The following is an 11,211-nucleotide window of genomic DNA, read 5'->3' as shown; positions in this document are numbered from 1 at the left end:
AGGATCTAGCTAGGTAAGCACACATACACTCACACACTGTACTCCACATACTGCAATACTCTGAGTTTTACTGCTGCAGTGAGAAAGTAGAAAAGCATCTCTGGGGGAAAACACAGCTGTTATACACAGATGTTAACACAAGTAGTGTGTGTGGAGTGTCATCAGCAACAAAATTACTGAGCGAGCTCAAAACTAAGTCAAGTATCTATTTGATTTTGTCAAAGGAAAAGTTCGACTTCTTGGGAAATTTGTTTTACTTTTAGATGAGATTGATACCACACTCATTTCTATCTGTTGAGTATGATTCTGAAGTCAGGTGATGTTAGCTTAGCTTTTGTACAGATTTAACAAATGATATATAATAGTTAATTAGTGAGTTTTAGAGGTGTTGGTAGCTGCGGTTACCTTTGGACAGAGCCAGGCTAGCTGTTTCCCTCTGTTTCCAGTCTTTATGCTAAGCTAACTAGCTGCTGGCTCCAGCTTTATGTTTTACACAGTTAAAAGTGGAATCAGTCTTCTTATCTTATTGTCTGCAAGAAAGCAAAATTTCAAACCATGTCTTTAAAAATCTTCTGAGTCACAAAATCGAGAGCGACCAGAAGCTTGTGAGCACACTGAAGACAAAACCTGTTGTTTCCCCACACAGGATTAAAACGTTGATTACATTTAATTAAATATTGATGCAACGTTCACATCCTTCCTGTTTTAACAGAACAGCAATAAAGTTGTTACAATGAGCTCATTACACCTGCCTGCCACGGTACACAAAGCGAGGACAGATTTAGTACAGAAACAACAGTTTGTGTTTGTGCTTGTGTGTGTGTGTGTGTGTGTGTGTGTGTGTGTGTTTCTCTGTAGGTTTCCAAACTAATCTGTCCTGACGTAACAACATGCTGCTTCTCAATCTGCCCACTGCTGGAGACCTGGCACACACGCGCACACACACACACACACAGACACGCATGAACACACACACAAACACACACACACGCGCGCACGCGCACACACACACGCACACAGTGTTTAGTAATGTTGTCATGCTCTATAAATAGGTAAAATTGATTTGTGTGGAGGAGAGCGAGAGAGAGCGTTACAGTAGGATAAATCTACCTTTACTGTACAACTGGAAAATGTAAACTAAGGGGTCGTCAGCGTGGACTTAAAACTACACACACACAGTTTTAGCTCGTTAGTGCTTCCTAATGTCCCTTTAGTCAGTCTACAAGCCGGTTAGTACAGTCAAAAACTAGTTAGTTCAGTCAAACAGCTGGTTTCTACCGACAAACAATCACTTAGTACAGTCTAACAGTCTTAAGTAAAATCCACCAGCTCATTAGTAGAACTTAGTCCAAACTAACAGCAGGTGAGTATAGTCTAACAACTAGTTAGTGCTGTCTAATAGCAGGTAAATACAGTCCAACACCAGATTAGTGCAGTCTAACTAGTTAGTCTACTCTAACAGGAGGTACAGCCTGACAACTAGTTAGTACAGTCTATTACTGTAGTGCTGTAGTTAGTACGTAAGTAAGTGAGTAAGTGTGTTTTTACAGTAGGTCACCACAGCCTAACAACTACAGGTTAAGCTGGGTAATTAACCGAAAAACTATCAAAATCGACTTAATCTTGCTCTTGTCGGTTAATTTGGTTAAAATGTTCGCATGCGTTCACATCCCTTTAAAAAAACCACAACCTCGTGCTCAGTCATGTGCCTCCGCCCCGTCCAAATAATGTTAGTCCACGTTCACTCAAAGCGAAGCTGCCGATATGGATGACACGAGCACGAACACTGACCCTCAACCTGAGCAGCTTATTCCTAAAAACAATACTGTGTCTTTGGCTTCAGTGAAGACGACACAGAACAAAAAGAAATCAAATGCAAACAGAAAAACTATTTCAGTCTACCAGCAAGTTCGAATGGTTCAACAGCAGGTTAGGTGTCTAGCAACTAGTTTATATTTCTAACCGCAGGTTTGTACGTTTTCATTATCTGACACTGTGAGCTCTTCCTCAAACAGATCGGTTTAAAGTATCTTTATTGCCTTTTTGAGCTGTGCAGCTGTTTTGGTCGGCTGGTTTGACCAGCTTACCAACACTGTCAGCAGTTGCAGCAGCAACAGCGTGAACAACTGCATGTACCTGTGTCTTTCACCTCACACAGTATCTCTGCCTCATATCTCTCACTCCACGCCTCCCCTTCAACTGCCCCACGCTGCACTGGGGAGGCGCACCTCACAGAGATGTAGTCTAACAGCAGGCTTGTGTGGTCGAAGAGTTAGTTAGTAGAGACTAATAGCCTTTTAATCCTCACTAACAACCAGTTAATATGGCCTGACAATCGGTTGTTATGGTAGCGGGTTAGTATTGGCTACTGACGAGCTATGGTTTATAAGTACAGTTTAATTTAATGATTGATTTAATGATTAAATGACCTCCCTTTCCTCTGGTTCTTTCTTCTGATTGGACGATCAGCTCAGTGTGAATGTGTCTCTGCCAGCTTCCCTCTTCTACTTTAATTAAGTTGATTAGTGTTAATTAGACTCACGGAGGCCGGAGACACACAGAGTGAAGGTCAAAACACCCAAACAAAGACCAGCACCTTAACAGGAGGAAACTTCTTCTGCTGGGAAGGAAGAAAAGGAAAGAGATGGAGGGACAACTGCAGCAACGGCGGCACTAAGTTTCCAGGTCACAAAGGAAAAGTAGGAAAAATGGAGGACGGGGAGAAAAGGAAGTAAAGATGCAAAGGTAGAAGTAAAGAAGGAAGGGGGAGATAGGAAAGGAGAGAAGGAGATAAGCAAAGGTGGAGGTAGAAAAGGAAAGGAAAGGAGATATTTTAGGGATAAATCAGTTTTCAGGTCTGTTTCCGCTCAAGCTACAGAGGAGCGCTACATTCCATCTGATTAGACATCATTATCAGACTGATCAACACACACACACACACACACACACACACACACACACACACACACACACACACACACACACACACACACACACACACACACACACACACAGAGAGAGAGAGAGCCTGTCATTTTGTCACCTATGTGAAAATGAACAACATCTCCATGACAGAAGGAGAGAGAGAGCGAGAGGACAACTCTGGACGATTCAGACTGTGTGTATATGTGTGTTTGTGTGTGTGTGTCTGCGTGGGCTTTGTAACGGATTATCTGACAATAATGAAGCATGTTCAATACACACACAAGATTATACTGTCTGTCTGTCTCTACTTCAGCCCTGATTTGTAAAGAATCAGTTACAGTTTTTATCTTTCAGTACAGTTTTCTAATGTTTTGATGTAAATGAATTAATGAGCAGAGGTCGAACCAACTCTTCTCCATGTGAAAACAAACTGTCAGTTACAGTGTGTCAGTCTGCCGCATCTGTCTCCCCTACAACCTGCAATCAATTTCATTAAGAAAACAATGCTAATAAATGAAACTCAGTATAAAAGAACAGACAAGAATAAAAACCACCTCAGAAAGTGCTGAGTAAAGTTAAAACAGCAGAACACGGTGAAAGTGCTCATCACAACTTGCTAGCGCCCAGGGTGACCTCATCAGATGTCTTGTTATGTTCAGAACCTGAAAATATTCAATTTACTATAATGTAAGACAATAAAAGATCCTCAGGTTTGAGAACATGAAGCGATCTAATGTTTTCTATTTTTACTTGTAAAATTACCCACATGATTAACTCAAATTATCAAAAAAGATGCTGCTTTATTTTAAGTGTATCTGCCAATTGATTTATTGATATTGTAGCAGTTCTACATGAACAACTGAGAATTAAGTGAAAAAAACTGATTAAATGTCAGAGACTGAAACACAGGGAGGTCTTAGGAAGTGACAGCAAAATGTAATTTAAGTATTAAAAATAAAGTTTCTGTTCCACAGTGTTCTGATGCAGTAACATGAGAGTTAAAGCAGAAAAGAGACACCACTCTCATATGTAAATATGTTATCTTAGATTAGCATAAGGATTGTAAACAGGCTCTGTCTGTAAAATCCTCTTACCAGCACCTCTGAAGTTCATTTATTAACATGTTAAATTACATTTTCTTATGAAAATAAGTAAACACATAAATATTATTGTTGAAATGCATTTGAAGTATGAAAAGTAAAAGTAGGCAGTTTTCATGTTTCATTGATGTTACATTATTATATATGAAAATCACTGATGAATTGATGCTGTTGCTGGTCAAAGTGGAGCTAATTTCAACCTCTCCATAAACTGTTTTGTACTTTTTACAGACACCTGTAGTTTTTAGTTACTTTACAGATTATTATGATACATACAGATTAACACATGTATTTCACATTTTACTGGACTTTTACTTGTAATGGAGTGTTTTTTAGTTGTGATACGTACCTTTACTAGTATTTACTCGAGTGCAGTACTTAAATACAAATTTGAGGTATATGTAGGTACTCCTTTAATTTACAAACTTTACAAAATAAGATTCTGAATACAAAACTGTGATAAACTGTAAAAAATAATACATATATATATATATATACTTACGACTTTTCCTAGTCACAATTGACAGTAAACTGAATTATTTTGACTGCTGAGCAGACAAGTGAGGGTGCAACCTGTCAAATGGACAATCCTCACCAGTTTCTTACATTTTTTAAAACCAAATAAAAGAGGGATTAATCAAGAAAATAACCAGCATATTAACCCATAATGAAAATCATCATTAGCCTAGTTGCAGTCTTATATAAAATAAGTAAAAATTTGGTCCACCTCAACCAATGACGACTAAGAGTCAAATTCTTCTTAGAAAATAATACATGAGTAATAATTATCTAGTGATATACAAATAATAGAATATAGGCTTGTATCATTAGATATACAGTAGGTTACAGTCACAAAGACCATTTCTCCGCATTCTGTATTTTCACTTTTTAAACTTCAAATACATTTTCCTGAAAACTTTTACTTAGCTAACATGTTTACAGTGAGGTATTGGTACTTTTTACTTCAGTAAAGAATCTGAGTCCTCCACTGCTATTTTTACTGATTTTACTTCAGAAAAAGATGCGGGTACTTCTCCCACCACCGCCCGACAGACAGACAGAAGATTATTTATCTTTTCAGCCACAGAGAGAGAAACTGATGAAACTCAGCAGAGACGCACAATACAGACACACAGGTCTGATCATTATCAAAAATACAGACAGAAAACACAAACGTTTAAAAGAATCAGACTTATTTTTGTGGCTGACAGAAACAACCTGAAAGTGATCCGGACGAAAACCAGCGGACAGACCGTCTCCGGTGTTCGCGGTTTAAAGCCTCTGCTGCTGGTGCTCGGTCCGTTTCATAACCTTCAACTAACAAGGAAAAAATAAAAGAAAGAAGGAGAAAAGGAGGAGGAATAAAAGAGGAGGAGGAGGAGGAGGAAGGTGACTTACCGGAGGAGGTGGAGGAGTAGGTGATGGATGGATGAAGAAAGTAGAGTCCTGTTGGTTTGAAGCGCTGAACTCCGCTCACATACTCTGTCAGCTGCCGATCATTAATCAGTAATCAATAGCTTACTGAACGTGCCTGGGTCTCCTGTCTATGAGTCCGAGCGGGGGTTTGATTGATTGGGCATCGATCAGCCATCCATCAGGTATCACTCCGGACACTGATCAACTCTGTCGGAGCAGCGGAGAGCCGTGCGCCCTGCGCCGCACAGAGCCGAGCGGCAGGAATGCGCATGCGCCACACACAAACATACAGAGGAGGAGAGGGGGAGAGGGAGAGTGAGAGGCTTAAATTGCATCCAATAAAAATAAAAGAACCACAGTTGGATGGATTTTAGAGGACAGAAATATCCGACACCAGCTCGTTACCTGTGTCTGTGTCTGTGTGTGTGTGTGTGTGTGTGTGTGTGTGTGTGTGTGTGTGTGTGTGTGTGTGTACAGCAGGTTGATTCATTGCCAGGTTTTGTTGTTGGCAAAAAAACGGATAAAATCTATTTTAAAACAGTAAATACTGACTACAACACACACACACACACACACACACACACACACAGACACACACACACACACACACAGTTCTCAGCTGTGTTCAGTAGCCTCTGTTGTACCTCTCTCTGTATTTACAGTCAACTCACCTGTCCATGTTGTCAGGAGGTGTCAGGTTAAAGGATCATTTCACAGTTTCCTTGAGCCAGAACTGAATCTATGACTTAAAGAGTGCTCCACTGATTTAGCACTGCTCTCCTCAGAGATGAGGAGCGGGCTGCAGAGGTCTGGTAAGATCACTTCTCTCTAGCTTCACACCACGGACGGATCATGAGATGATGAGCCCCTGGGCACAAACATATTAAAGACAAGACACAAGAGACACAGATTCAGAGACACAAAACAATTACTGCATCTCTTTGCGGTCACTTTGTCTCATATTGTGGTCGCTTTGCATCTGTCTGTGGTCATTTTCAGTGTCTGTGGTTATTTTCTAATCTCTGCGTGACTTTCTGAGTCTCACTGAGGTCATTTTGTCTCATATTGCGGTCACGCTGATTCTCATTTGTGTTGTTAGCACACCTCAGGGTGCACTATCAGTGGCTCACAGATTCTTCAGTACCAGAGTTCAGACGGACAGACAGGTATCATGTCAGAGAGCTGAGGCATTTCACACTGCTGCTCTGAGAGATACGTCTGCCTGTCTGCCTGAAGCTCAGCAGACTGACTGGTGCCCACTTTCCAACCAACCCAAAGCATGATGGGAAACTCCTGGGGCTGAAGTCCACACTTCCTCCTTAAAGGATAAGTCTGGTGATATTTTGTATTTTACTAGTTGTCAACAAATCCAATGAGAAGAGCCAAAACAACGATGAATCGATTCCACTAATAAGTATTGTCCCTGTACAAAAGCCTGATATATTGTATATCACAGTGATATAAACTGGTGTTCTCTGACATTTTCCTTCATTACCATGAACACACATACTGCTGTTTATTTTGTGTGTATTTTTGCAGGATAGGTGCTCTCCCTGCTCAGCACCAAACAGCAGACAAACACAGGAGTGGGTGAGTGGGTGGAGACCAAACCGGAGCTAAAACAGAGGGGATGTTGGACTATCTTCCCAAAATTCAGTCTATAATCAGTATTGTTTAGCTGTGTTTTGTTGCTTTGTGTTGGTTTCAGAACATCTCGCCAAAGGACTGTTGAAAATCAGGCAGCCGGCTAACACACACACATTCACAGCAATGCTGATGAATGTGTGTTGTCCTTCTAAATAAACACATGAAATTAAAATGTCTCTGGAAACTTTGAGATCAATATTAGCTTTCTTACTTTATCCTGAACCCCCCCCCCCCTCCCCCACCTCACTCAGCTGAGGGCCTTGCTGTGGTTTCCCAGAGTTCATTGCAGCTCCCAGGTCCCAGTGGATCTGTTCCTCCATTTGCTGCAGCAGCAAACCAATCCGACTCCTCTGCTCCTCAGGACATCCAACCAATCCCAATCTAGCACTGCAGCGACCCACTTACACACACACACACACACACACACAGGCAGGCAGGCATCTCCCCCTCTCACCTTGAACATCACATCAAGGTTGTACAAGGATACAGCAGAGTGTGTGTGTGTGTGAGGAGTGGGTGCTGGCAGTAACAGGGAGCAAAACCAGTATATACACACACACACACACACACACACACACACACACACACACACACACACACACACACACACACACACACACACACACACACACACACACACAGAGAGAGAGAGAGAATAAGAGAGAATAAGCAATAGATTCCAGTTTGGTGCAAACTTTCTGATTCAGTGCTTCTTCTTAAACGAATAGTGACAGACAGACAGACAGATAATCCCAAAGTGAAATTGAAGTGTTGCAGCAACTACTTTACATAAATCGTATAAAATAAGATAGGTAGGTGGGTAAATATATGTCTTCCCCTCGCCATACACATAGGAGAGTCATTGTACAGACTGAATCGTTCAAAATCAGGCTACAGCCAACATAGCTTTGCATAAAGACTGGAAAGAGCCTGGCTCTGTCCAAATGTTTAAAAAAAAACCTACAATCACCTGTTATTAACATGTTAAGTCTCCTTTGTGTAGTGTGTGTTATAACTGTGCTTGGCCACAAAGTAGTCCAGTACCAACAGTAATTTGTTTGAGCAAAGAGGGCGCTTCATTAGGAACAGCAGGAGTTAGAAATGTGTCCTAAAAACAAATAAATAACCCAATTAAATAATAAAATGCTAAGTGTGTTTACACTGTGAGGATCAAATCCCCTAATTAATATTATATGCATATCCTGTGTGTGCAGTTGGTGCAAACAACACTATTCTGCAGCCGTGCACAATTACAGACAGCAAACTGCTTCTTAATACAGTCAGAAGCTAAACAACACACTTGAACACAGTGTGTGTTAGGGAAGACTCACAACATTAATGCAGTTTTTCTTTCAGGTCAGTGGCAGCCCAGACTTATTATGTGCAGTGAAGCGACATCGTGACGTGCAAGAGATAGTGGAGGAAAGAGTCAGACACACAGTTGACTTCCACATCACTGATCACAGGACGGCGTGGAGAAACCAGGCAGGTACGACGGGAAAGTTCAGACTGTGTTGTTCCTGTTGAAGAGATAAAAGTCAACGAAGTGCAGACATCAGCACATGCTGAGCTGATGCCACCAGAAGAGATGGTTTACTGTAAACAAAAATACTGCTTTCAACAACCTACATTTTTGTTTTAAGTGGTAAAACCTGAAACAGATGAGCCTTTACAAACAGAACAAACATAAATATACTACACATTGCTGCGGCACCCAGCATTGGTGGGAAGTAACCGAGTACGTTGACTCAAATTCCATTTTGAGATATTTGTACTTCTTCAATCTCCTGAATGAATTTAAGACCTAAAAAAACAAACAAGAAAAGTGGCATGAAGGAGGATTTCCCACAACCTGGCAACCCAAAGGTTCCTCTTGTAACTGATCAATAAAGTACCAGCAAAATGTATTAACCAATAATAAAGTCAAGTGAAAGTGAAAGTAAGTTGTTTTTTTTAAGGATGTAATTATATTCAGAAACACCTCTTGAGATTGGTGGCGTTTCAAATCAAAGGAGCTATTTGTAAGTTTTGCTATTGCTACATAGCTAACGTTAGCATTAACGGCTGTTTACTTACCAGTCTAGAAGGATCGAGTTCAGCATCAAACTTCATTCCTTTACTCGCCCGGACCTAACTCCAGAGGTGGAAAGCAACATCAATCTTAACTCTTGTCTCGATCACGTCTTTTCTTCCGCTGAAGTTAGCGCTAGATAGCTCATCACTCTGACAATCAATCACCAACACCTGCTCCCGGCAAGAAACCATGTTCTTCAGGAAACTTAAAGGTGCTACAAATGGCCCCTTTTAGTACATTTTGCTGACAATACTTGTGTAATTTTACAAAAGATTTTGAAAGCAGGACAGATGCTTTTAATGCAGTATTTTTACAGTGCTATATTGCTACTTTTAGTTAAGTAAAGGACCTGAGATCGTCTTTTACCGCTGATACCTAGAGGTTCTGTTGGTCCGCAGCATGGCTGTGGGTCTCTGGTTCTGTGCTGCTTCTGTCTCGGAAATAGGACGAGTTTCAGTGTGTTTATGGTTTCAGCAAATTGTGTGTGTGTGTGTGTGTGACTGTGTGTTGACAGAACTGATTAGTCACATTGCAGTATCGCATCATCAGGGTTCCCTAAGTGTTTGGATATTTCAAACAGCTGCTTCCATCTGTTCAAGGGTCTAATGTCTCCACGAGTCTCACCAATGTTATTACAATTCATCCTGAGGGGAACACCAGTGTCTGTACCAATTTCATGGAAAATGTTGAAATATTCCGTTTAAAACCACAAATAACATGTAAATTAGTCAGATTTAGAAGTGCTGGTATGTTATCTATAGCTGCCAAGATTAGTAGTTAATTAACTCTAAAAAGTCGATTGAAATGAATTGGCTATTTTAGGAAATAAAAATGCCAAAAATCAGATTTTCTTGGTGTCATATGATATTAAACTAACTATTTTGGGGTTTTGGGTTGTTGGTCAGACAAAATAATTTGTGTTGCAGTATATTTTAATGGGTTTTTATCACTGTTTACTGTTGTTTCATTGACCTATGTATTACTTGCATCAGTTACAGCGCTGATATTTTTAGAATTGATACAATATGAGTGGATAATCGTCACTGGAGTGAAAAGCAAGGGGTGACATAAGCAAGAGAAGCAGCTATAAGCAGAGGTGGAGGCAGAGATGTTTGTATGAATCATGTCTCACTAGATTATAAATATAAACTCAGATTTATTACAACACAAACCACAACTCCCTGCTTGCTTTTACAACAGGACTGAGGACATTTACCATAATATTATTTGTCCACCTTTGTCTACCTGGTTTATTTATTAGATTATTCATTTTACTCTGCAGTTACTTAGATATTTGTGTGGTGCACCCCCCCAACACAACCTTCCTTTCAAAGAAAAATCATGTATATCAGTACACCTCGTCTGAGATGGACCCTCCTGTCAAGTCAACATCAAAGTCTGTGACAGAAAAGGTCTTGTGGTTTTTAGCATGACAACAAAATGTAAAGGAAAACGTATGGGAAATATGCTTTTGATGAGAGGATCGATACCAGTGTCATGTCTGTATGATAAATATGAAGGTTCAACCCAGAGACAGTTAGCTTAGCTTCGTGTAAAGACTGCAAACAAGGGGAAACAGCTAGCCTAGCTCTGTCCAGAGGTTGCTCGCAGTGACGCCACAGTAAATAAAACACTGTTCACCTGGTCGGGAACTGGAAACATTGGAAACAGAAACAGATTAGAAAACATGTAAAGCAACTTTAATGTTTTTTTTTTCTAATTTCATTAACAACAAAAATCAACAATAGAAAATACAGACAGACGAAGACGGAGAGGGAGAGAGGAAGAGGTGTAGAGAGAGATGGGACCTGAATCCAAAACACCAGAGTGACAGGATAGGGGGGAGAACGGAGGGATGACAGAAGGAAAAGATTCACTTGTCTGTCAGTCATCAGTCCATCACTGCTGCTTCAGGACGGAGGGATGAAGAGTTTTATCTCCTCCTCCTGTCCTCTCTCTCTCTGTTCCTGTCTCTGTTCTCTTTGTTCCTCTCTCTCTCCCTGTCTCTCTTTTCCTCATTCTCTCTCTCTCTTGGTCGCTCTTGCTCTC

The sequence above is a fragment of the Seriola dumerili genome, unplaced genomic scaffold (assembly GCF_002260705.1).
Source record: "Seriola dumerili isolate Sdu_G_001 unplaced genomic scaffold, Sdu_1.0 BDQW01000052.1, whole genome shotgun sequence".
Lineage (NCBI taxonomy): Eukaryota > Metazoa > Chordata > Actinopteri > Carangiformes > Carangidae > Seriola > Seriola dumerili.
Note: the sequence above shows the minus strand (reverse complement) of the source record.